We start from the raw sequence: 24,594 nt of genomic DNA, 5'->3' as shown, positions 1-24,594 counted from the left end.
TCTAACACACTCACGAACCTTCACAGCGAACAGGCTGGAAAGGTAAACAGGATACTCGGGGCCTTTAGAAAGCTTAAATAAATGTTAATTAGCCATCCGTTTCAGCAGGATGTGCCATAACAAAGTCCCTGGTCGCACTCTCGACCAGAGCCAAGGAGATGTTTTTGGGCTGTTTAACGTTACTGGGACACTGTGTGTTCAAGCAACTCTGTAAACAGATGGTGATTAACCATAAAAAACGAAAGCCTAGCGCACAACAGACGACTTAGTCAGCAATCATGGTGTCAGAGAGGAGAGCAGTGAGTACAAAACACTGAAATAGACTGAAGAGCTATTTGGGGATAGAGAGAGTGGATACACTCTTAATAAAACACGAGCTTTGCTGGAACACCTGAGCAATGATGGGTGATAAATGCATTCCTGACAAACATACATTCTCAGAACATCTCTATATTATAAAACGTTTTTTCTGTGACTGTGGTACTTTTGTTTAACTTCTTTGTGTCGTGGTTCTGTCCCATCTTGTCTTGCTTTCCTTGACCTAGTGGCAGAACCATGACAGAACCTCTTGTATTATGTGGAGAGAGTCATTTTGGCCCATTTGGCCTTCCATATGCTCTCTCCGGTCTTGTCTTTGTTCCTACCCTCTTGTTTCCTCGTTAGTGCTCGTTTTGATTTCATGCCCCTCAGCTGTTCCCTCTTGATTTGTCCCCTTATTTAATGCCCCTGTGTCTTCTGTCTTGTGCTGGGTCATTCCCGATTGTTTGGAGTGTTTTGCCGTGTGTCCGTGTCACCCGTCTTGTTCTGAAGTGTATGTAAGTCTAGTTTAGTGAATTGTAGTCATGTCTTATGTTGTTTATAGAATAGTTCAGTTTAGGGTAGTGAGTCTATGTTCCTGTTCCTACCCTAGCTGTTATGTTTTGTTACCCCCTCGTGGGTGTTTGTTTCTCGTTTGTATTAATGTCATCAAAGTCATTATTTACCCCTTACCAGCTGTCTGCGATTGGGTCCTCTGTTCCTGTGTCCTTGTGTCCGCCTCCGAGCATGACACTTAGAATGAGTTTTGATTTGATATTGTTATTGTTGTTATAATGTATAAAAATAGTTTGTGCCAAAAACTTTTAGATAAGAATGAAAAAACTGGTAGCTTACAACTGCACACCACAGTCATCGAAAATAGGTTTAGTATGCAAAAGAATAAATATGCTAAATAAATATATAAAAAATGTCTATGAAAATCATTTGTTATTTACATAGTTTACATTTTTATGTTTTTAATATTTAAAAAAGGTATAAATACAAACTCCAATTATTATGCAGATGTTAACTGGTTATCATGATTTAAATGCCTCTATCAACGACTTACTATAGCCTGCTTACATGTAATTTGTAATTCTTTCTTTTCTGCGGGTAGTTATGTAAATGAGACCATGAAAAATTCAGATGAATAAATAAAAACAAATAAATAAATAACAGCTATTATATACAAATGCACGACTACATTTGTTCCCTCAAGCTCTGTAACCCAAGGTCAAGATGAACACAATAACAAACACCCCACGCACACACATGCATCTACTCACAGCGCGGGTAAAGTCTATCATCAGATCTTCGGGCTACAGGCTCTGAACATCCGCTCGGTGAGCCTGAGGGGGAGGCCGCCGAAATGGCCCCTTATTCTTTAAACTTGATCATGCGCATTCGTATCAGAAGACTGGAAAAGACGCCTGCTTTTCTGTGCGTTTCGACCTGTGCCACCCGAGTGCTTTTAAGGCTAATGAAAAGCCAGCAGCGGAGAAAACTCAGTCGGGCAGAAGCGGTGCATACAGAAAGCCACGGAAACACCAGAAACGCATGCGAGATCCCGAACCGTGGCAGTGTACTGGAGCGACGTGGGCTGTTTGACATTGTCTTAGTATGTCGGTTTAGACGGCCCTTCATTCTTTACCGCTGGCCAATTAGGTCAGTGGCTAAACTGCAAATGCCGGCAGAACTGTCTCAGCGCATGTTATGGATTCGAATCATGTCTGTGAGCGTGTGTGTGTGATATTTGTCCCACTCGAGTGTATTAACTTTCAGTGTGCCTTCTGAAGTGTGGGATTAAAACAAATAAAGCAAATAAAACAAGCGCTTCTTCAATTGGCAGATCATTTAAATGTATTAGCATTTTAATGAAAAGATAAGGATGTCCCCATTTCCCTTCTGCTTTTCCCTTCTATTTTCACTCTCTCCATCGCAAGCACTTAAACGTCGGTCGTTACATAAAACCTTTTTTTGATTCGATCAAAAGGGCTCTCAGAAAGGCGAGCGACCCCTGATCTCACCAGCTGACCTGCTGTTTGCAAATGCAAACACGCTTTAATTACGACAAATGTTTGCAAACAAAAACCATCTCCATACAGGGGATTGATGTTTTCAGAACTGAATATCAAAGGAGGGTGTGTGAATATATCACTGTGTGACCTAATGCCCAAATATACGTTTGCCAGTTAAATAAAATAAAGACATTTTTGTTGTGTTGACGTATTTCCTGTTAAAACAGGAAGTGTCCCTGGGGCATTTTAAGTATTTTTCTAGAAGGTTTTAATTACGTCATAGCCATGACCCATCAAGCACTCTCCTACTCCTAAGGCGTCTTTACACAGGCGAGTTAAGGCGTCTCTGTGGCGGATTCAATTTCTGTGTAAAGACGCAATGCCGCACGAAAGCCGATCTAAAATATGCCGCCTCTGACCCTCCTCAGACCCTAGTATCAAAGGCGACTCTGATGCGGCTCAGGTTTAGTGTAAATGAAGGCGCATTAAAGCCGCTCTAAACTACGTCATTGTCATGTCAGCAGAAAGTGAGAGAGTGAAGATGAAGCCAAAAACACACAGCCACATTTGTTTTAGGCTAAAAATAACAACACAGGTTTTTTAAATAATTCAAACAAATTTTTCGTTTCATTTCTTCATAAAATGATTTAATGAGGAAAAATGTTTGGAGTATTTTTGTTTACTCAGGCAGGCTGTGGCACAGTTTGAATGCAGGATGTAAATTTTGAGACCGTTTTCAGCCATTAAAATAGTTTAGATCAGTTTTTAATGGCAAATTACATTTATTTCGTTTCGTTTCTTTTTAAAGTTAATTTAGAAAAATGTTTGGAGTATGACTGTTTGTGACTCAGGCCTGGCATGCAAATTTTTTTATTTGAACTCATGACATTGTTTAAATTCCTCCTTAAGCTCCTCTCCTTCGTGGAAAAAAACTTCCGGTACGTGTGACACGATCACATATAGACATGTTTTACTGTGCGTCTCAAACTGCTTCAAATATTAGGTTTGTCAGACATTATGCAGTGTCGCAGAGTTATTTGAAAAGCTCTCGTGTTACTTAAGCAGATGGGTCTCCGCAACACACGCATGAAGTCGAACACTTAATAAATCACAAACTTAACATTGTGTTGTGATGAGAGAGTGTGTGCTTTTCTTACCGTTTACCTCAAAACAGTCGCATCATAATAATGTACTGTAAGTGTGCTTCGGTCCAGATCGTAAAGTGCGCTTGTGCACAGATGCCCGGCCCTAGGAGCGTAAATTATTTGGGTCTTGTCGGGCTAGGATTGAAATGCAGGATTTTGTCGTTATATTTCCAGACGCATCTCATTGAGGACAGTATTTCATACACGAAAACGATCTGGTAACATTTGCTGTAACATCGGAACTGTTCATTTACCTGGTCGACAGTGACTTTGTGGCTCTTTAAAACAACTTTTGGCGTCTTTCAATATGCGGTGAGGTGCCCGAGAGTGTTTGTTAGCTAGGAAAATCATTTAAAATGTTGCATTTATAGCCTATTATTGCTTTTATCCTAAAGTATGCATTGTTATTATTAGTGTCAGTATATATATATTTTGAGTTTATATTGTTTAATTTAAGATATTATTTCATCAGCATATTGTTAGAACTGTGCTTTTGTGGTTATGTTCAGCATTATTTCGCATTATTTTAATTCCTGTGTAAATGCATTTATGCCGCTTTAGAGCTGCATTAACGCTCTGTGTTTTTGTGGTTATGTTCAGCATTATTTCGCATTATTTTAATTCCTGTGTAAATGCATTTATGCCGCTTTAGAGCTGCATTAACGCTCTGTGTAAATACTCATTTTCGTGGTTTTAAGCCGCTTCAGATTCGGTTTCTGTGCCGCCTTTGCTGTGTAAAGAAGACACTAGACTCCAAAAAATGCTGGGTTGTTTCAATTCTTTGTTGAGTAAAATATGGACAAAACCAACCGTTGGGTTATAAATTATGCATTTTTAGAGTGCATTAAAGGTGTATATAAGAGTGAATGTACCCAGCTCCTCTTTATTGACATTACAAAGGTTCTTGTCAACCTAACCTATGAATCTTCAAGTACTTGTCATGCATTGAGGTATTACTGCAAAGAAGCCTGAATACAGAATACTTAAGGAAATTCTGTCAAAAAGAATTATTACAAGAAAAATAGGATGGCGATCTGAATAAACTTTCTGAATGTTATTAATTCATATAATGACTATTAATATTGAACATCAAACCGGTGATGTTTCTTGACATTTTCTATTTTCCTGTCCTGATTGACAGGATATTTCGGCCCTGTTCTTTTGCTGTTTTTAAACAATTGCTTTTATCGACCGATACCGATTACTGGCCGATACATCTGTGCATCTTTAGAATGAACCATCACAATTCAACCAAAGTGATGTGACCATGAACAACAATGAAAAATAACTTTTACTGACTTGTAATAGGAGCAAACAAAAGGATCACTCCTCACTATGAAGTCAAACAGATCTGCGCATATGTAAGAAAGACGGATTGTTGCTGATGAAAGGAGGAACATTCTGAATCACAGCCGGGAGCAGAACAGGAGGAGGGTTGCCTATATTTCACAATTCTATTTCATCTTTTCATCAGCAAGTTTGAAAGAAATATTGACAACTGACACACAGAAAATTTCCACTCCTAAAGGACACATGCATGTTTAAAAACGAATCTGTAAATCTATAAGCATTTGATTCTGTATCCAGCAGTTAAAGGCTTCATCCAAGAAGCGGTCTTACTTGAAAACAAAATGCTTGCTGAATTGTGAATCGAGTCACACTACATCGAGTATATAAAGGGATCTGTAGTATTTTTGTCAGAGCAGGAGTGAAAACTCAAAGTATGAAGCCGCTCTCCAACAGGCTAATCTGAAATGGCATTCATAGCTCACCGCTCAATTTCACTAATTGTGGGATTAAAAATAACCCGATCCTGCAATCCATCCCTCGCTCGTTCTTTTCTCCGGCTCCTTGCCTTTCTTTCCCATCTTTTCCATTGGAAAGAGTTTACAAAAAGAAGAAATGGTGACGACGTTTCATCAGCATGTTTGAGCGCGAGTTAACATACAGTATGTTCTCATTGTTCATTGAAATCAAGAGCTCAAAATATTTCATAATTTCTGAAAAGAATGAAAGCCAGACATCTGGGAATTGTTCCGCGAGAGCTCCTCAAACGCGGCTGAGGTGCCACGGCAGACGCCATCAGCGGAGAATCCCTCTCTTTTAGCAGTCTAGCATTTGTCTTTCCATCGTTCCTTCATCTGTTGCATCTCTGTTCTGTCATTACCTGCGTCCCGCGGGCTGACTTTTGGCTATTGTAGCCAGACACCAGATTGGTGGAACGCTCCGCCATGTCAGCATCAGTGAGAAGTGCCGTTTTCTTTATCCAAACCCCGCCTTTCAGTCTGTGGTTGATAATGGCCTTGATGGGTCCAAGGAGGGTCCCCCCTCAATGGGCGGGTTTGTTGGTGCACGGTACTAGTAAAGCAAATAGGGATGTAAAGTAGCTATACAATGCATAAAAAGTGCAATTCCTGTGTACTGGCCACCTCCGCATACTTGCTATAATTAATGGGGCTTGGAGAATGTACATTTTTTCTTTCAAATTTTTTTTGAAGGCCCTGCTCGGTATCATGGTAATGAATGCCTCTTCCTTAGAGCTAATTTGCTGACTAAAAGAGGAGACGCACAGAGACAAACAACCTTGAGAGGGTGAGCTGGTAATGAGCCATTGTTTTGCATTAACATGCATATTTGTTCGTGATTTAAAGCCAGTTTCGTTTAAACTTCAGGAGTTATATATCTATCTACATGTCTGTCGATATATTGGATTATTGCTCCCTTTTATAGAATTGCGGAATTTACTATAGAAGAGAAAATGGAAACAGGCTGACGGTATGAAAAAGCAGTCTGGCATGATTTATTACAGTTATTACGTTAAATCGTGCTAAACCAGCCTACTTGTTAATGCAAACATGGATGAGTTCTAAAGAATAACACATTAATGGGAATGTAAATACAGCAGGTACTCAACCCACCAAACGTGCACTGAAGTGGGGAACCTGTGTGTATTATAATGTAAATGAGATACACTCTTTGAGCAAGGGTTGGCTGATCTTCATGTGGAGAGGGTAATCTAGAAGAATGTAGCGTTCAGGCAAATCCAGGGATAATATTCAGATCTGTAGGACAGCATAGGTGACACATAGCTGGGCTTTCTGCTACACCCTGCCCAGTACAACGGAAACAGTCAAAGCGATGGTGCTGTGATGTTGGTCCTGGAGCAGAAGTTTGTTTGCTTTTATTTCCTGTGATGAATTATGTTGTAATACGCTATTTTAGAAGGAACATGTGCAGCAGTTTAAGTCGATTCTGCCATTACCGTGGCCTAGAAATTCTGCCTGAAAACCTAATTGAAGGGCCAGCTTTCTAGATCCATGGAATCTTATTTCGCTGATTTACTGTAATTGCGAGAGGTAACCATTACAGATCCCCCGCTTTAAACAGTAATCCCACGCAGTTTGGACACCAATTCCTCAAATTGTGGAGCTTGTTGAGAAGAGGTGTGCTGAGTTTTCTCCACCAAAACACTGAGGAACATGAGTCGTATTGTGAGATGTCATTAGACTTAAAAATGGGCTCTTTTGACTTGGGCGAGTAAGCAACCACCCGCCACCCTGAATACCCTAGCAACCACACAGAACCCCTCTGAACACCATAGCAACAGTAAAGCAACACTTTACGCTTTGTGGCGGCGACCACTTAAAATCCATCCACAAATTTGTTTAGTCTCTATTCTTTTTTCCCTGCAGGACTGGAGATACAGAAAGTGCGATGACATCATTTTTTCCCCCGCAGCATTCAAACAAGGTGATAACAGCCACCTTCTACATCGTCTGTACGAAGGCGCTCACTCGGATGACATTTAATTTCTTTCCTAGGTCTGCTCATTGAATGAGATCACCTCAGATGGCTCACACAAAGCTGCAACAGAGTGACTGATTCGGTATCAGCTGTGATTAAAGGCAGAGAAAGAACGCAAATCGCCATCTGCTATAAGGCAAAGGAAATAAATTAAGTAGCAGTCATATTGTGGGCATCGGCGGTAAGAACATTTTAGCCTCGCTGACAAACATCATTAGCAAACAAAGCAGTGAAATGTGCTGACCAGTTGTGGCGCGCACATGGGAAAATGTGCAGTTACCCGCACACATCTTTGTCTCTTTCGCTCGCTTCCTTTGTCTTCATCACATATAGGCGCAAAGGGTTTAAAATGATCTTTTTGTCACACCTATTAATAGCAAGAAATGAGCGATTTACAGATTCTTCAAATATAGAATATGTATATGTTTACTTATATATAAATATATAATTATAGAAATGACAAATATATAAAAAATATTATTTAATAAGTATTTGTATATCTTTGTTTCATTTATTTGCATATATATCAGTTTATCACAAAAAACTGACTAAGCATTGGTTGTGACTTTTCAAGTCAATCTTTCACTCGCAACTGATGCTCACATAGTGTTAAATTTGGACTTAAACTGTATAACAGTGCTGCAAAAATGGATGCTGCGTCTGTCGATGAGTAGAGAAAAATTCAAGTGGTCTTTTTTCTGGAGTTATCAAAAGCTCCTCTTTTTCAGCGTTGGACCAGCAGGGGTGCCCAGCTGAATTCAAATGGCCAGAAAGAAAGAGCGAGAAAAGACTCTCTATGTGTGTGTGTGTGTGTGTGTGTGTGTGCGTGTGCGCTCACACACATGGGCATGTTCACAACGGCTAGAAGCAATGACTTGAGAATAACTGTTTTGTCTGAATCCGTCTCATATAGCTATAGAGTGAATCACTGTGATATAGCTTTTATCTTTTGTTATAGTACCAAGTATATTGTTGCAACATAATTACATGGTGGTCACGACAAAAAAACTGAGAAAACAGAAGTCAATGAGCTGGAATAATGAGACAAAATATACCATAACATAAGGCCTTATGTGTGCTTCTGTTTGGCATAACCATATTCACGCTAAGGTAGTTTCAAATTAAAAATAATTTGAGAGAAGAGGTACCATGTGTCTGCATTTTAAACATTTGCATTTCAAGTGTTTTCTTTTTAAGGTGTGGGGTTGGAGGACGGTGGGTAGCCTGTTTTTCGGATTTACTTGAATTAAAATCTAGTTTTCTCTGAATGTAAGCAAAGGGAATGGGAAAGACAAGAATGAGAGGTGATAAATATTTACAAATCATGCAGGGAAAATTTTGACCAGACCAACACAGCAGACCAATAACCACACCAACCAAGCATTATCTGACTAAAAAAATGAAAAAGAGAATTTTGAGTTAATTTCTAGTTAGAATCTCTTAGTTAACACTATTTTTGTTAATTGTGCATTTTTTATTCTTTTTCTTGGTAAATATTAAGCATTTAACACTACGGTTATTGTTGTTTAAACTGCACACATCACTGTACTATAAGCAGCAAATGCTGTGTCAAAACAAATGTAGAGTTTTTGTCATGTCGATGAAGCACATTAAATTGAAATTAAATTGAGAGGGAGAGTGAGCAAGAGAGAGCGAGAGAGGCTTGATTTATGAAGCTGGTGGTGTTGAGGGTGGGACAGCACTAACTACCGGTTCACTGGAGCGCTGTCATGTATATAAACTATCGAAATGACTTTTCCAACCTACAGTACAACAAGGACATTCACGTGCACAGGGGAAGAGAGAGACAGACTACTTTAATAAAACCAGCGCTACTAAAAATAATCACCAGCGTTAATAAAAACGAAACAAGTAAGCATATTTTTATCCAGACTATGTTAATTCACAGATATTAGCATTGCGTAGTCACATCTCAACAGCCTGAGGAGGACAATGGCTTAGTTTTTATTCTCCTCCGAATCGAACGGATCTGTGTTCGTCTCACTCAACCTCTGTAAAACTCATGAAGAATATTACCTTCGCTTTTTGGCTAACTCAAGGGTCCTGTGAGAAATGCAATCATGGCTGGATAGGAATGTTTATGATTGCAGTTTTTATTTTTAACCACGCTTCTCCTTATTTATTTAGACCTTTGTCGAATACTGTAATTACAGCTACATTTCTCGCTGTGCTGCATTATGGACTCAAGGCATATTGTCAACTTTCTGGGTAAAATACAGAAATAGCCTGTATTGCTGACATATCATCGAACACCAAAGCAAAATGAAATCGATGAAGAGAGTCCGAAAGCGCTTGGAACGGCCACTGCAGCGAAAGCCTCCACCATTAATTAACTCTTTACCTTAATCACTTACATAAGGTAATAATTATAACCTTAATCACATATATAACTCTTAAAGGAATAGTTCACCTTCAAAATGAAAATTCTGTCACTATTTACACGCCCTCTTGTCGATTTTCTTTCTTCTGCGGAACACGAAAGAAGATTTTGAAAAATGTTTGTAACAGAAAACCGTTGGTCTCTTTCATTGTACGGACACAAAACCAATGCAAGTGGACCAACGTTTTATGGTTACAGACATTTTTCAAAATATCTTCTTTTGTGTTCTGCAGAAGAAAGAAAATCCCACAGGTTTAAAATGGCAACAGGGTGAGTAAATGTTGACAGAATTTTCATTTTGAAGGTGAACTATTCCTTTAAGTCAACGGGTTTCACAATGCACGCATTCATTCATGATGTCCTATGTTAATTCAGACATGCTTTAGAAAACAAAATACACAGTCAGTACTTGTTCATGATCGCCCTTTAAACAAAACAGCAATGGGACAGATCACATCCTCTTCCCTCCTAGTCTTAAACCAATGAGAAAGCTGAACCAAGCAGGGCCTGAAGAATTTGGACATGAGCTCTGTGCTGACGCTTCACATGGATGTTGAAGTGGATGGAGATCTCTGCAGACAACAGGAATACAGTTCACCCATCCGCCTTCTTACCACGGGGTCACTCGCTTGCGTGCTCCTCAACCCCCTCTGGCAAATTCTGGAGGCTGATTTTAACACAGAGTAGGCAAAGAACATTTCACTCTCCCTTAAAGCCCCCTCAGAAGTGCACTACATAGCATCAACATTATGTTCTGGCTTGCATCTATCAACCCAACAAATTCTCTTCCGTCCCACTGACAGTAATGCTCATTTAATCACCTTAATGAGTGCGTGGAACTGTGAGGACAATGATGTGTGGTTGCAGTGGTTTAACCGTAGCCCAGATGCTTATGAAACCCCGTCTCTTTTCTTCCATGTCAGCGTAATCTCATTTGGAATCTGTTTTACTGCCTTCAACAGGCGCATTCCTCTGTGCACACCGGCCTCGCTCCGCAATGGCTTTGCTTAGTTTTACGTGACTGTGCTGCTCGGTGGATAAGCCATGAATAGTTTTATCGTTTCTTTTCTCGCACTCAATATAGCAGCTAATATACATTGAAGGGGTTCTGGAAACAGAAGGAGCACAAAAGGACACAGAGGGTAAAGTGGACGTACTGTAATCTGGTTAGTGCGAGTCACCTGAAGAAAAAAAGGGACGTGTCGAATTGCTGACAAACAGATTTTCCATTTCGCCATCTAACCGGTAATAAACCAATTTGTTGTGCTTGGCATTAGAAAGCCAGATGCAAGTGCACGGACCTTTAAGAGTCTGTGTGTACACAAAATGTACATTACAGATCCTATAGACAGACTCTGTCTAGTAAAAAGTGCAATAAAACAACACAACAAAATTAAAAAAAAACTTAATAAAAAGATTTCCTGCTGTGAAACAGAAATACTGTACATGCACTTCTATGTGCTGGCAGTAAATGTAAATCAACAAGAAAAAACTACAACAGAACCCCCCCACAGAGATGAACAAGCCATCATTCCCTGACAGGAAAGAAATCATTAGAAAAATAACATACGCAGCCAATTTTGCTGTCTTTTTATATGTGAAGGTTAAAAAGTTTTAAGCTATAGCGCAAATCTCTGTTATGGCAAAGAAGCGGTTGTTTTCAGCTGACAATTGGACTAATATAGCGAGTCCGACCCACAGCAGTTTTTGTGCCTGCATGTGTACACGGATGCATACAAGCATTCATTGCAAATGGTGGTGTCTCCGGACCCTGACCTTTCTGACCCCTCATTCAGCGCTGACGAATCGTCTTTCTCTCCCTCCCTCGGCAGCCATTACCGGCAGCCCAGCAGCCTCTCTCCCTCACTAAGCTGATCACTCTGTCATAGTCCAGCACCCGGCACAGCAGTGTCTCATACACACACACACACACACACTCACCAGTGGGCCGACGCGGACTGTGTAGGAGAATTAAAACAGGCAGAAAATTCCTACTTGCTACGTGCTTCAGCAGGAACTTTAAAAACTATAAATAATGGACAAATAATTTACATAATCGTACTAGGACACTGTTAGTTAATTCTGCTCATGATTACCCAAATCATAAAAAAGTATTTTTAATGCTATTAAGAAAGTAAAAAATATTATTGATGCCACTGTACACTTAATATAAGTCCTTATAATAGAGAGCATTTCTGCATTGCATCAAATATTGATCCTAATATTAACCTGATATTTACAGTTTTGTTATATTTAATTTGTAGTTTTTGAACATAATTTGAATCATATAACTCTCTTTAGTATAATGAATTTAAAAAAGTCGATTGAATATTTTAAGAAGACTTTTTGCTGATGTTAAGTGTGTGTTAATTTACTTACATTTCATTGTGTGTGCATGTGGCTCTGCCTGAGTGTGTGCCTTCCACATTTATTAAAAAAAGGAACTGTAGCTATATGAAATATTGCTTGTATTTTTAGGACCTATAAGAAGATATTTAACCAAGTACTTCTAAATATAGAGGAAACAGACAGTTCCCAAATTTAGTGAAAATTTAAACCATTAGACAGAGCAATTTAAGAAAAATGTATGAAATAAAAATATTAAAACAAACTAAAATGTGTCAAAATTAAATAAATGCAAGAATTATTTACAATTATTTAGATGTTAAACATACATTTTCAATTCAAGAAAAAATATACAAACATACTGAAGAAAAAAACTGAAAACACATACACATACCTTTAACTGTAAATCTGTTTAGACTAGGAAATTTAAAAAAAAAGTATGATCTAAACATTTATTTTAATTATGAAAATTAAGTAAATAAAACTTAAAAAAGCACCAACATTTTTTTGAACAAGGAGTTTGTGAGGATATTAGCAACAGACGCCATTTAATAGTGTGTGTGCCCACAATTAAGTGTTCCTTAACTTTTTTTGTTTGTTATTGTGTGTGTGCATTGTGTGTGTGGCTTTAATAAGACAAGTGTTGTGATGAGAAAATAAAACGGATCAATAGTGTCTGAGATGTAATCTGGGTTTACAGTGGCTTCAGCCTCGCTCTCTTGTTTGTTTGTGTCCAGCCCTGGGCCTGACTGCTGCTAGATGATTTCCCTTCGAGAGAGGCCGGAGATCCACCCATCTGGACACCCATCTAGATAAGACCCCCTTCTTCTGCACACACATCATCCCTCATCAGCTTCTCTCTCTTTCTCATCTATTTGCTCTTCATTTATCTCACTCTATACATCTCGGCCAATCTCTTTGTAAATGAGGCTGCGTGTCGCTGTCTTCGGCGGAGGATATCTGAATCTTTAATTCCATCTCTCTTACTCGCTGTGTTATATTTTGTATCTTTTTAAGTGCCTATCAACCTCCATTGTTTCTCACAGGTGGATGATGAGGAAAAAGAAAGAAGATAAAACACATCAAACTGACAGCTCTATGAGATATTAGCTGGCAGACAAAAGAAAAAAGAAAAGGAAACCGAACAAAGTGCTTTACCCTGTTAGCAAACGAGGAATTGGAGCGAAATGTCAATCACTCCCTCTTTCTCGTACATCCCTCAATACAGCAGTTCACTTCACTTCATTAATTCATTTTCAGCTGTTTTTAATTAAAGAAACATGTTTTTGAAGAAGTCTCAATAAAGGCGCTAAGCATTATGGGAGGTGGAGGGTGGAGACGCCTGGGCCGTGAACATTTTCTCCTTCCCATTTAAACCGCCACATGCGTGGCCCCGACTCGAACCAATTTTTTTCAGCATGAATTAAATATGAGGCTTGGTAATGTTTAAATAAGCAACCAGGAGACACAAGCTCGCTCAAACCGCCTCTAAACGACCCAATCTGCTCACCTGGGGGCGTCCATAACACCCTTCATCATCATGCAACGCTAAAAAATAGTAAAACAAAAAAATATATGGATAAGAAAATGTGACCTGGCTCATTTTACAGCACACTAAATCAGCCTATATTATGGGCCGGTATCAAAGGTAATTGAAACTTTTATTCTTTGAGTAATAGCACCATCTCCAGTAATGCACTCCATCAGCAAGATTACTGCACATATATCACACAAAGCAAAAAGACCTCTGGTTGCTAGGAGATCTCTCGCCGTTTGTAAGCGACAGAAAGAGAAATAGGGAAACACAGGAGTATGAGGGTGAGGGTGCAGAACACCAAAATGGCTTTTCCTTTCCTTTCGTTTTTATTGTTTTTTTTCTTCTTAAAAAATGTGTTTCCTCAGCTCCAAAAAAAATCGCTTTTCTATTTGGAATCAGAGGAGATAAACACGATCATAAATCAAACCTGAGCGTGATACAAGGTATAAACTGGAACCATACACTAATGCCCGCTGCAAAAGGGACATTAAACACCTCCACACATGGCCGTTCTGACAGCTTATTCCTCACAGCGCCGGGGTCAGATGCTCTGCGGCACACGATACACACAGCGGATCACTTTTTTCCTCATTATTCCCTCTTTCTCCTCTGAGCATCACCACAAAAAAATCATTTGACGCTGTGAGAAAAGTGCAGGAGAACTTCGGAGGCCAGCGCAAGAACACACTCTCTCGCATACCCAACCCCCCAAAAATCAACACGGCTCTACCAATTTCACTGGGAAAAAACAAACGGGTATAATTCAAGAAAAAAAGGTAGTGACACTAAATGACTATTCTGCACAATATCCTCACATTGATCAAAGCTTTTGTGTCTAAAACCCATAATTACACTTCTCAGAAGGGAGCGGATATCAAATCCGTCACCATCCATCAACTGGGCAGAGGGAGCGGACAGCGCGAGCAGTTCAATTGAAAAGGTAGCGGAGCGTGCGAGAAATTCCACGCTGTAGCTGTTTCCAATTAGCTGCACTGTAAACGTCTATTGTAGAGCGGGCAGCACGCGGCACTCGCACCGGCCGCCGCTACACGTCTGTTCCCTCGAAGCGGATCAAAAATGCATCCAGAGGGAAAATAGGAGGAAAAACATGTCCTCACGAACAGTAAATGAATCCTCAGATTGAGAGAGTTTTCTGAAGCGTCACGGTCAGGGATGCAGTGATTTCAGAAATGTCGCACTCACGTGTAGCATCTTTATTAGAGATATGTTTCGAATTTTTAGAGATTATTATTTATTTTTTCCTTACAAAAAACAAACCGCTTTTAAGGAAAAAAGCTTCTTAATCAAACTACATGATGTTCACATTTTTCACATCACAGGACATATCTAAACAGTTAGAAAACAATGTGATTTGCCTTTGCACACACACATATTTACACAATATAAAGACAAAGCATGTAAAGAGAAAACGAACAAGAGTACAAGAGGAGAGCGAGAGAGAGTGAGATCGGACAGCACAACAGTTCAATCTATGAACATGCGGGGGGGGGTTATGTACGGGGGTGGTTTGTTACCTTGGTCAGGGCTCCTCCAGCGATGACCTGAAGGGTTAAAATGAACCCCCCACTCCAGGGTTGTTGAGGTTCATCAAGACTCAGCACAGAATACTTAACGTCCTCTTCCCATTCCACACACACACACGCACGCACGGCACCGAGAGCAGCGCGCGGCACATACAAGATCTGCGTCCCGATGTTTCCAATGAAGAGCCAAAACTCAACGCGACAGAAAAGTGCACAAATAAAAATGAAAAACGCAGGATTACAGGTGAGAGGTCGGATCTGTTTCGCAGAGTGGCTAAACAAGCATCAAGCGGGCTGATTATCTCTCTCTTTCTAACACTCTGCTCTGTTGCTCTCGTTCGCTCTCTCTCTCTCGCTTGCTCGCTCACGCGCAGGCTGTGCTGAACGCAGAGGCTGGCGATGTACTGGGAAGTTTGCAGCCCTCGGTAGAGCCCCCATCACACATGGCTGGTCCCGGCGCACGCTATTGGCTGAGCCTCTGTCAATCTGATACTCTAGAGGCGGAGACTGCAGTAGAAGTGGGGGGAATGGGAGGGGCATCTGAGCTGCATTAACCATTTGGAAGCCGAAAGCAGAGAGGACTGCTGCTTTTCCCAAACCAACCCCCCCAAAATACACAAGCATGCACCTTAAACACAAACTCCCAGAGATGGCAGCTGTTACTGCTGCTGTTGAGGGGGAATAAGAAAGCCCACCTTGACACAGTTCTCGCCTTCTAAAGTTTCAGCACTGCTATTCTTTAAGAAAACCTCTCCTCCTCCTCCTCCTCGAACATGCAGACACACACAATCAATCCGGGTGCATTTTTCCTCAAACAAAGGTACAATTAATGAAAAGTCTCTATTTGTGCACGTGCCCCCTATATTTAACACCTCGGAAAGCTTGGGTGCTAATTGTAAGTGTTACAGGCACACAGGTAATTGTCATCAATTATATTTTTAAGTGGTGCAGAATTGATGAAATATAAAAAACAAGTTCTGCAACAGCAGTGGATTTACACTGGAGTCCAGTGGTACATAATGAAAAGCACAAGTGAGAGTTTGAGGTCTGTTTTGTTTGATTTAGGAGCAAGGCTGGAAACAGGTCCGATGTGAACAGAACACATTTGTGCATAAATGCATGACTTTATGATCACCCCCCGTGGGCATGTTTCGGGAGAGGCCATTAGCCTTTCTATTCTAGTGAGAGAGCGAGCGAGAGTCCTTCCACATTTCTATGCAAAAGAACAATTTTTCAACTTTTTGACAAATTTTGCACGAGCTGAATAAAAATGTATTTTGCTGTTGGTCTGGGTCTCCTGGTTCTGTTGGCCTTATTGACATCAGAAATTCTGGACTATGTGATTTTTTTTATGGCAATTTCAGTTTTCTTATTATTTATTGAAATGCAATTGCCAGTTTAAAAGAGCGATGGAGGCAATTACTTATGTGTACAGGCACTCACACAACTGTGTACGGTATGTATGCTATACATTTATGTGATCGAACAGAATATCAACAGTAAATACGCCAACTAATAGCACCAGATGTACTTGTTTACATTATGTTATACCATCTTGTCCATGTGTATCTGTGTTTGTGTGTGGGTGGGGTGTTTACTTAGCCACATGTCGATATTTTATAGTTGTTTTTGGGATTGAATATTTAAGTTTTACACCATAAACTATAATATACATTATTTACTGCACTGTAAAATAATGTTTCACTGCCTTAAGTTTTTAAGTACAATCTTTAAGCTTTTAAGCTTGTAATTTCATTTTAAATTACTATTTTACATTTCGGAGATGATGTAATTTATAAAAATAGACAGAGATTATTTAAATTAAAATTTCTTAATGAAATTGACAAAATGTAATTACTTAAAGCCTTTATGTATAATGCATTATAAAGGGGTTTTAAAGGGCATAATGCATTTTAATTGTTCACAATGTGTTGTAATACATTCAATGTTATAACCAAATAAAAAATGCGAAGTGTAAAAATGAATTGATAAGTGTTATTATGTATTAACTGTAGTTACAATTATTCATAAGACATTATAAGGTGCATTACAAGCATAATTAATACATTAAAAATACTTTTATAATGCATTATACACATATGCTTTAAGTAAAGTGTTACCCTAAGTTGTAAAGTTAATATGATGGTACTTAAAAAAAAACGCAAAGCAGCAAAAATGTTTTATAATGTTTTTTTATATTTTTTATGTTTTAGGATATACTCTAAATGCTACCATACTATTGTTTAAACTATAATACTATAATATACAGTACTACAATATAAAAAGATTATTAATCATAGTAAATATTAACCTAACATATACAAAATATATGACATCTTTAAAAATAATGGCATATTCATTTAAATGGCAAATAAATGTTTGTACGTTGTCTATTTAACTTGTTTCAGATTTGTTAAATGACTGAGGAGAACTGATACACACTGTAGATACACACGCACAGGATGTGCACGCATAGACACACGGCGGTATGCGGAACCCTAAGCTAAACACCCATTACCATATGACAGCTCACTGTAAACAAATCCACATTCAGTTAAACTGTTAATAAAATGAAAATGATTCTCTGTGAGGCAGACACTTACCTCAAACAATCATTCTATCACACAGATATTAACAAAAGCATATGCAATATGAATATTTATATACTGTAGGCCTAAAGAGGCCAAGCGATGCCCATTTAAAACAAAGGTCTCATTAAAGTCAAGCACATGGAGAGCAGAGATTAGCCGAAACCCATCACAGAGTGAGTAACTCAACAAAGTCTCTCTTGAATAATCTCTGTAGTCTAATTCTAAATGAACACATTCCTCTGCATGCACATATATACAGATTTTGATAGCAAACATGATTTATGCTGAAAAGTCTAAGACCAACATGAATTTCTATGCTAGTTGCTGCTAGTTTGGTGGTGGTCTAGTTGGTGAACCCGCAAAAAATAGTAGACAAAATGAAACACTTGCATGTTAAAGGGACAGTTCACCCAAAATTGAACATTCTTTTGACTTTCAAACTTGTATGACTTTCTCTCTTTTACAGAACACAAAGATATTTTGCAGAACATTGGTAACCAAATAACACTGGCTACCATTGACTTCCATTGTATGAACACAAAAACGGATATTTCTATAATAATTTTCATTTTTATTTTTGACAGCTATTTCTTTAAGCTAGTTAGCATTTCATGCTAAATTCCAACATCTTAAAGGAGTCATCGGATGAAAATCCAAATTTTCCTGTGTTTAAGTGCTATAATCGGGTCCCCGTTGCATCTAGCAACCCAGAAACCGTGAAAAACAAGATCCCAGTAACTTTGTTTTGATGAGCCTTTCCCTGCAAGCATGTGAGAAATAGAGCCGTTCAGATTTCGCTCCTGTTGTGATGTAAAACTGGGATCTTATTATAATATTACCGCCCCTTACTGTGCGTTCAGACTGCCGCCGTCGAGAGCGTCAAAGTGGCCAGAAGTCATTCATTTTCAATGTGAGCCGGCAGCGAGCAGCGGCGCGGCGCGTCTTGGCCGTTGAGGGCGTCAAGGAGAGTTGAAATCAGGTCAACTTTATGGTAATGAGCTATGACGCGGTTCGGCAGCAACCAATCGGAACGTTTTTTGACGCTCTCGGCGGCGGCGGTCTGAACGCACAGTTAATCTACACAATTCCACCCACGGCGCTGCCACCATTGTTGTTTTCACAAGCGACAGCGGTGTACAAGACGCCATGGCTAAAGTTCATGGACAACATGCAACATGCAATGTAGTCGCTGCACAGAGTCCTAACCTCGGAAGAGACAGGAGTGGATTTATTTTATTTTTAGTGGAAATCCCTCAGAAACCATAAGTAAAAACCTGCTTGTTTGCGCAAATCACTTCAAGCTGGAGTGCTTTATCAACCTGGGACAGTACAAGCAGGATTAGCTTCAAAGTTGTTCTTCAAGAGGGATCGAGACCAACTGATCGAGACAAAGCTGCCGATGTAAGTAATATTTATCAACAGTCTGAATTGACGTACGTGTACCGTATATATAGGAGGATAACATTAGCATATGATAGCGAAGGGAGCTAAGTCAGTCACGGGCTAAATAGAACATTCAAAGCCAGTGTTAAACTTACTCTATATTTATATGTTATTTGGCAAATGGGCACTTCGAGTGTAGCTGTATGTATATTAATACATTATGTACGTTAATATGTTCAGCTGCGGCAAGCTGTTTGTTTTGCTAATGAACAGGGGTGAACACTGCGGTTAGTTTCGTTTTAAATGTCTCAAATCATTCGTCCTTAGGCTGAAAAATCTGTCACAGCATAGTTATGCTCTCACGTTGTGTGTGTAACGTTATAACTTGTCAACGACAAGCGCTAAAATCCACGTAATTCTGCTTAGATCTGCAGGTGCGCATTCCGTGGATTTTAGGTAAGCATACACACACAACGTGAGCGCATTAGGATGTGCTGTTTGCTGTGACGGATTGTTTAGTCTACGGACGAATGATTTGAGGCGTTTAAAACTAAACTAACCGCAGAGGAGTTCAGGAAACAGGAAACGGGTTGCTGTGAGCATAGCTGTTTTTGACGAGACAAAAAGGGTTTTGTTTACACAAGCCATTTAATAAATAATACCCTAATAAATCATACCAACTTGTTGAAAGTGCTCATCCGATCAGTCCTTTAAACACATAAACTAGTGTCCATTAATGTTGACAGTGGTGTTTTTCTTGTTTCAATTATGCTTTTTAACATGGCTCTCTGCTCTGCCTGCCTTTGCATTACAATGCAGATTATACTTGTTCGCCGGGTGAGAGCAAATAAAGAAAAAAGCAGAAAAAAAAATCTTTCTATTGTTGACTGTGATCGAAACGCTATACGGAAGAGCTCACCCAGTTGTGCGCGAGCATACTTGCGGCTGCTGCTCACCATGTAAAGCCTTCACGGTGATGGCATCGCCGAATACAGGCGCGCCCTTCTAAGCTTGACTTTAGCACTGGCGGTGCCGCTCGGAGTTTATGTGAGCGCTGGTTAGTGAAGCGGGCCACTGGATCATTAAGTTGCAAATTAAGCATAGTAGCAGAGAGGGGACGAGAACATCCATCAGTCACTGAAGTGCGAGGGCCCGCCACAACGGAGAAAAAGATCCTGCCATTCGCTAATCCGCTCGGGGTGCCTTCCTCTCTCTTCCGTCCCCAGGTACTGCACTTAACATTCAATATTTACACCTATTTGCTTGCTTATTTGCCCGCCTGTCTGCCTGTGCCAGCTGTTTACTATCCCTGAGAAGGTTGTGTAATGAGGTAAACAGTCCACTCCGCGGTGACAGAGATTTGCGGCGGTGGAGGGGGGAGATTGACATGGCCGACGAGGAGAGCCGGGGAATGACTGACAGCTGATGCGGAGTCGCCGAGGGACGACGACAGGTGGGTATGCTAATGCAGGTCACGTGTGTTCACCGGGACCTTCCTCTATTACATTCTCTTTCTGTTTTCCTTACTCTGCCTTATTCTCATATTCCCACTGATGCCCCCGCAGAGGAGGCCGGCGAATATAGAAGGCTGTTTGCTCACACCGTGCCAGTCCCAAAAAAAACCCCCTGGTGAATACAGCACCCCGCAAGCACTCTTAAGCCCCAGCGCAAACAAGCCACACACATACGCATACTGTTTGAACTTTCTGCTAGAGTTGCAACTCTCTCTCTCTCTCTCTCTCTCTCTTCTTCTCTTTTATAAACACAGACGGATATTATACTTGAGGAATATTTATGGCCTGGCACTGCCATTGTTCTAATTCACTATTAACCAGAATCTCTCTTAGTTGAGTTTTCCGGTCACTGACCTGATCAGTCCTGATGAAGATAATGGGGTCCCAGGACAATGATACTGGGTGCCCCCCCGACAATGGCCCCACAGCCTGGTCTTCCTAGAGAAATGCATGATAAAAAAAAACATCTCCATATAAAGCAAGTGTAAGATGATGTGTATATGAGAGAGCGTGTGACTTTGAGATGTATCGGTGGTCAAAACCCCTCACCAGTCCCCTGTGGGCAGCGCCCTGTGTGGGGTGTGAGTTCAATAAGGGGTCAACATCAATCACAAGACATGTCACTTCACTTCCAGACCAGACTCTACGCTGACAGGCTCGAAAGCTGAATCTAAGGCAGGGCGTGACCTTAGAGGTCACAAGGGGTCAAGTTACTTGGGGACATGAGAAGGCCTGTGGCTAAAACGCTGAGCTCTCGACGTTAATTCACTTTTCCTAAACCAATAATAGAGAGACAGCTTTTAGAGGTTCGATATACAACAGGCACATAGCCTTTCTTGCCGTGACACACAATTCATCTAGAGGGCAGATCAAATTTGAGCTTTAATTCCTTCCAAGGGCAGGCTAGTTTAGTGTCGTAGATTAATATGCTGTTAGTGGGAACGTCACAGATGGCCCGGCGACACAATAGCCGGGCAGCAGCTGCTTGTGCCACGGCTGGGATGGCATCAGCGCGCTGCCTTTACAGAGACCTGGGCGAAAATACAATCTTTGCACTCTGAAAACAATAACAATCTGTTTCATGTCAATCTAGAAGAAAATGGGTGGTGAAAAACAAGCGGGAGAATCTAGATACAAAAAAGGTCGTATAATAGTATTTTACATATGCCCACAACCGCACATAATAAATGAGAGCCTTCTGTAGTGTGGTGAGACGGTAATAAAACTCAAGCACAATCGCTCTGTTAGTACAACGTTTCAATGGTAAATACAGATATTGTTTCTGCCGAACCTGTGGATGAATCAGATGACATGTAACAAGACGTAATGGGATATTGATTTTCTAACCACTCGGAGCACAATATTTAATAGACTTGAGATTCTTAATATGCCTTGAAATTAATTTTAAAAAATGCTTTTCCTCATTACAGCTGGACCTTTAAGAGGTCATGGCACATCGCCTTGCAAAACAAAACAAAAGGCTTGAATTAACTTGACCTGCTTTTAAAACAGATACAATGACGAACAGAAATAAATGGTGATAATTAACTGTGCAGAAGGCCTTGTGTTGGTAGAGTTACAAAACAGCTCGGGCTCTGACGCACTCGATTCGCTCACAGAGTGTGCCGTCAATAGCCACGGCCATGTTTACAATAGAGACATTTCGTCAGGACTCATTAGAAATGCATGCTTGTGTCTTGTAAAGTGATGCTGATGGAGATGGCAAACATGTCTCCGTATCTTTGTGTAATTAGATGCAAATTAGCGCCAATTTCAGACAACTCTATTCAAACATCAAACAAGGCACAGTAGTTAATTATAAGTAAGACAGGAGGTAATTTAGGCCCGTGCCCTTGCGCAGGTGCGAACAGACTTGCTAAAGGATGAGAGGGGAAGCAAGAGAGAAGTGTGAGAAACTAGTGAATGCCAGTTTAAGGAAGAGAAGTAACTGTTGATTCACTCCTATCTGCTTCAAGCTCAGACGTGCTAATTCTGCGCAGAAGGTGCTTGTGAAAACTACCTGTGCCAATTATTGCACATTTCTTTATTAGTAAGCGAGGGCATAAAAACTGATGAAAAGCCAGCTTGAATTTCCTTTTTTTTGTCATATTCCTACTCTCAGCGCCACTAATGGGTGCACGGTAAGATTAACATCCCAGCGCTAGCCAGCTATTTTAAAGTACCACTTCTCTAAACTTTAAAGAACTTCTCAAGAAGTACAATTACATGCAATTATCAAAGCCACTATTGCAAAGGGCTTGAAAATGAAGCTAAAATGCTACTGAAATGGCTTGAAACGCAATGTTTTGAGGGTGCTTTTCCGACTTATCTTAGTTTACGATGAAAAAGACTTTTAGGTTTCTTCGTTCCTGCCAAATGATGCCAAAGCAGAGGCGTCCTTTTAATATTACCCACAATTCTCCAATTATGACCGTGCACAGACAGATACACATTTTGCAGTCACGTCCAAATCTCAAGAGGATAAAATACTAACCTCACAGCTACAATTTTTATGTCCACTTTATATGGCAGGGGGCCAGATTTTACCCAGCGTTTTCCCCGCCCAGAAGGGATGAATATTTCTGAAAAAGTAAAAGCATATGCAGGAAAGGCTTATACGCGCTATGAGTCAATAGGCCGTCTCCCTGAGAGACTCTCCTTTCGCTCACTAAGCATTGATCATGTGCTACATTTGCTTCTTGCTCACAGAATGAAAGAAAAAAATGAGGGTATATTTACAGGGAATTGTAATGATATCATATATCAGACTGACCCACTGGTGTAATGATTTTGCAAAAATACCGCACTTAGAAAAGAGCAGAGGATTTAAAAAAACAGCATGCTGAGATGGGCTGTCTCCGAGTGTCTCATGTAAAGGATGGTGTTTGGGAGAAGGGAGGAAGATGAAAATGGGGATTTGTGTCATGTCGTACGGTGCAATAAACATCTAAAGATCTCCTTGAGATGGTGAATGATTTTCTTTGAGGGTCCACGGAATATAAGAGACTTCCTGTGGTGGTGCTGCCCATTTCCTGTGACGGTGGCTGGAGAAGAACACATGATTTTCGCTTATTAATCGGCCAATAAACAAAACAATTGCAGTCAGCAGAGAGTTTCGCTGTTTTTCTCTAATGTGTGATGCGAGAGTTTTCGAAATTCTTGCACACTCCTCAGGTCTCCACAGAGACGTGAGCAGAAAGAGAGAGTGTCTATTGTCATCAGCACTCATTCGTTCTCAAGGCATTCAAATATTCATATGCCACTCTCAACAAGAGATGTGCTCTCTTACATACACTAGGGCTAGGCGATACATTGAATATAATGAGATATACAGTACACACACGCACAAATTTGTAACATTTTTACATATACTTCTATATAATTATGAACTTTTTATTATGTCATTAATTTTCCTAAATCACTCAGAAATCTATACATATATCTTATCCTTAACACACACACACACACACACACACACACACACACGCACACACACGCACACACACACACACACACACACACACACACACTCTTCTCTCTTTTTCCAAACCCTAAATATAGACTCAAATATGAAATCCGTTGAAGATGAAACCCTTTTAAATCTCTCCCCTCAACTATTCCTCAATATCTGCAATGTATGCTCACCCCATGCAGTGCAACACAAGCTGGATTATGGGTTGGGAGGTGTTCAGAGGGGGGCAGACACAGCTGCTGCTGCCCCTCACTAGTGAAGACTCCCTGGGGTGACCCTTGTAAGGGCTGGAGGCCGGCTCGGCTAAGCCACTTCATTCATCGGCTCCACGGCTCCCTGCCAGGCCCAGACCAGGGGCTACAGCCAGTAAAAGAAGAGCAATGAAAGGGGCGAGGATGGAAGTAGGAAAAAGAGTGAAAATAAAAAAAAAGAGCAAAACAAAGTTCTGTGGGGATTGGGCGGGGTTAATTTTTTTTTATACTTTTTTATCGTTTTGAATCACAAATACTTTTCTGCTGTGGTCATGCAGATCGCAGATAATT

General features: G+C 40.3%; 1 protein-coding gene across 14 annotated transcripts in view; it reads right to left on the bottom strand.

The window, feature by feature from the left end:
• The window catches only part of tenm3 (teneurin transmembrane protein 3), a 308,707-nt gene that overhangs the window by 140,196 nt on the left and 143,917 nt on the right, over positions 1-24,594 (bottom strand). Inside the window, exon 1 of one of the 14 annotated variants that reach the window (XM_057332738.1) lies at positions 15,084-15,549. The exons of the other annotated variants lie outside the window; for them this stretch is intronic. The gene's annotated coding sequence lies outside the window, so the exon portion shown is untranslated. Of the gene's footprint in view, positions 1-15,083; positions 15,550-24,594 lie in introns of those variants that run through there. 14 annotated transcript variants of the gene reach the window in all.

The sequence above is a fragment of the Triplophysa rosa genome, linkage group LG4 (genome assembly GCF_024868665.1).
Source record: "Triplophysa rosa linkage group LG4, Trosa_1v2, whole genome shotgun sequence".
NCBI classification, from domain to species: domain Eukaryota; kingdom Metazoa; phylum Chordata; class Actinopteri; order Cypriniformes; family Nemacheilidae; genus Triplophysa; species Triplophysa rosa.
This window is presented reverse-complemented; position numbering and strand designations above follow the sequence as displayed.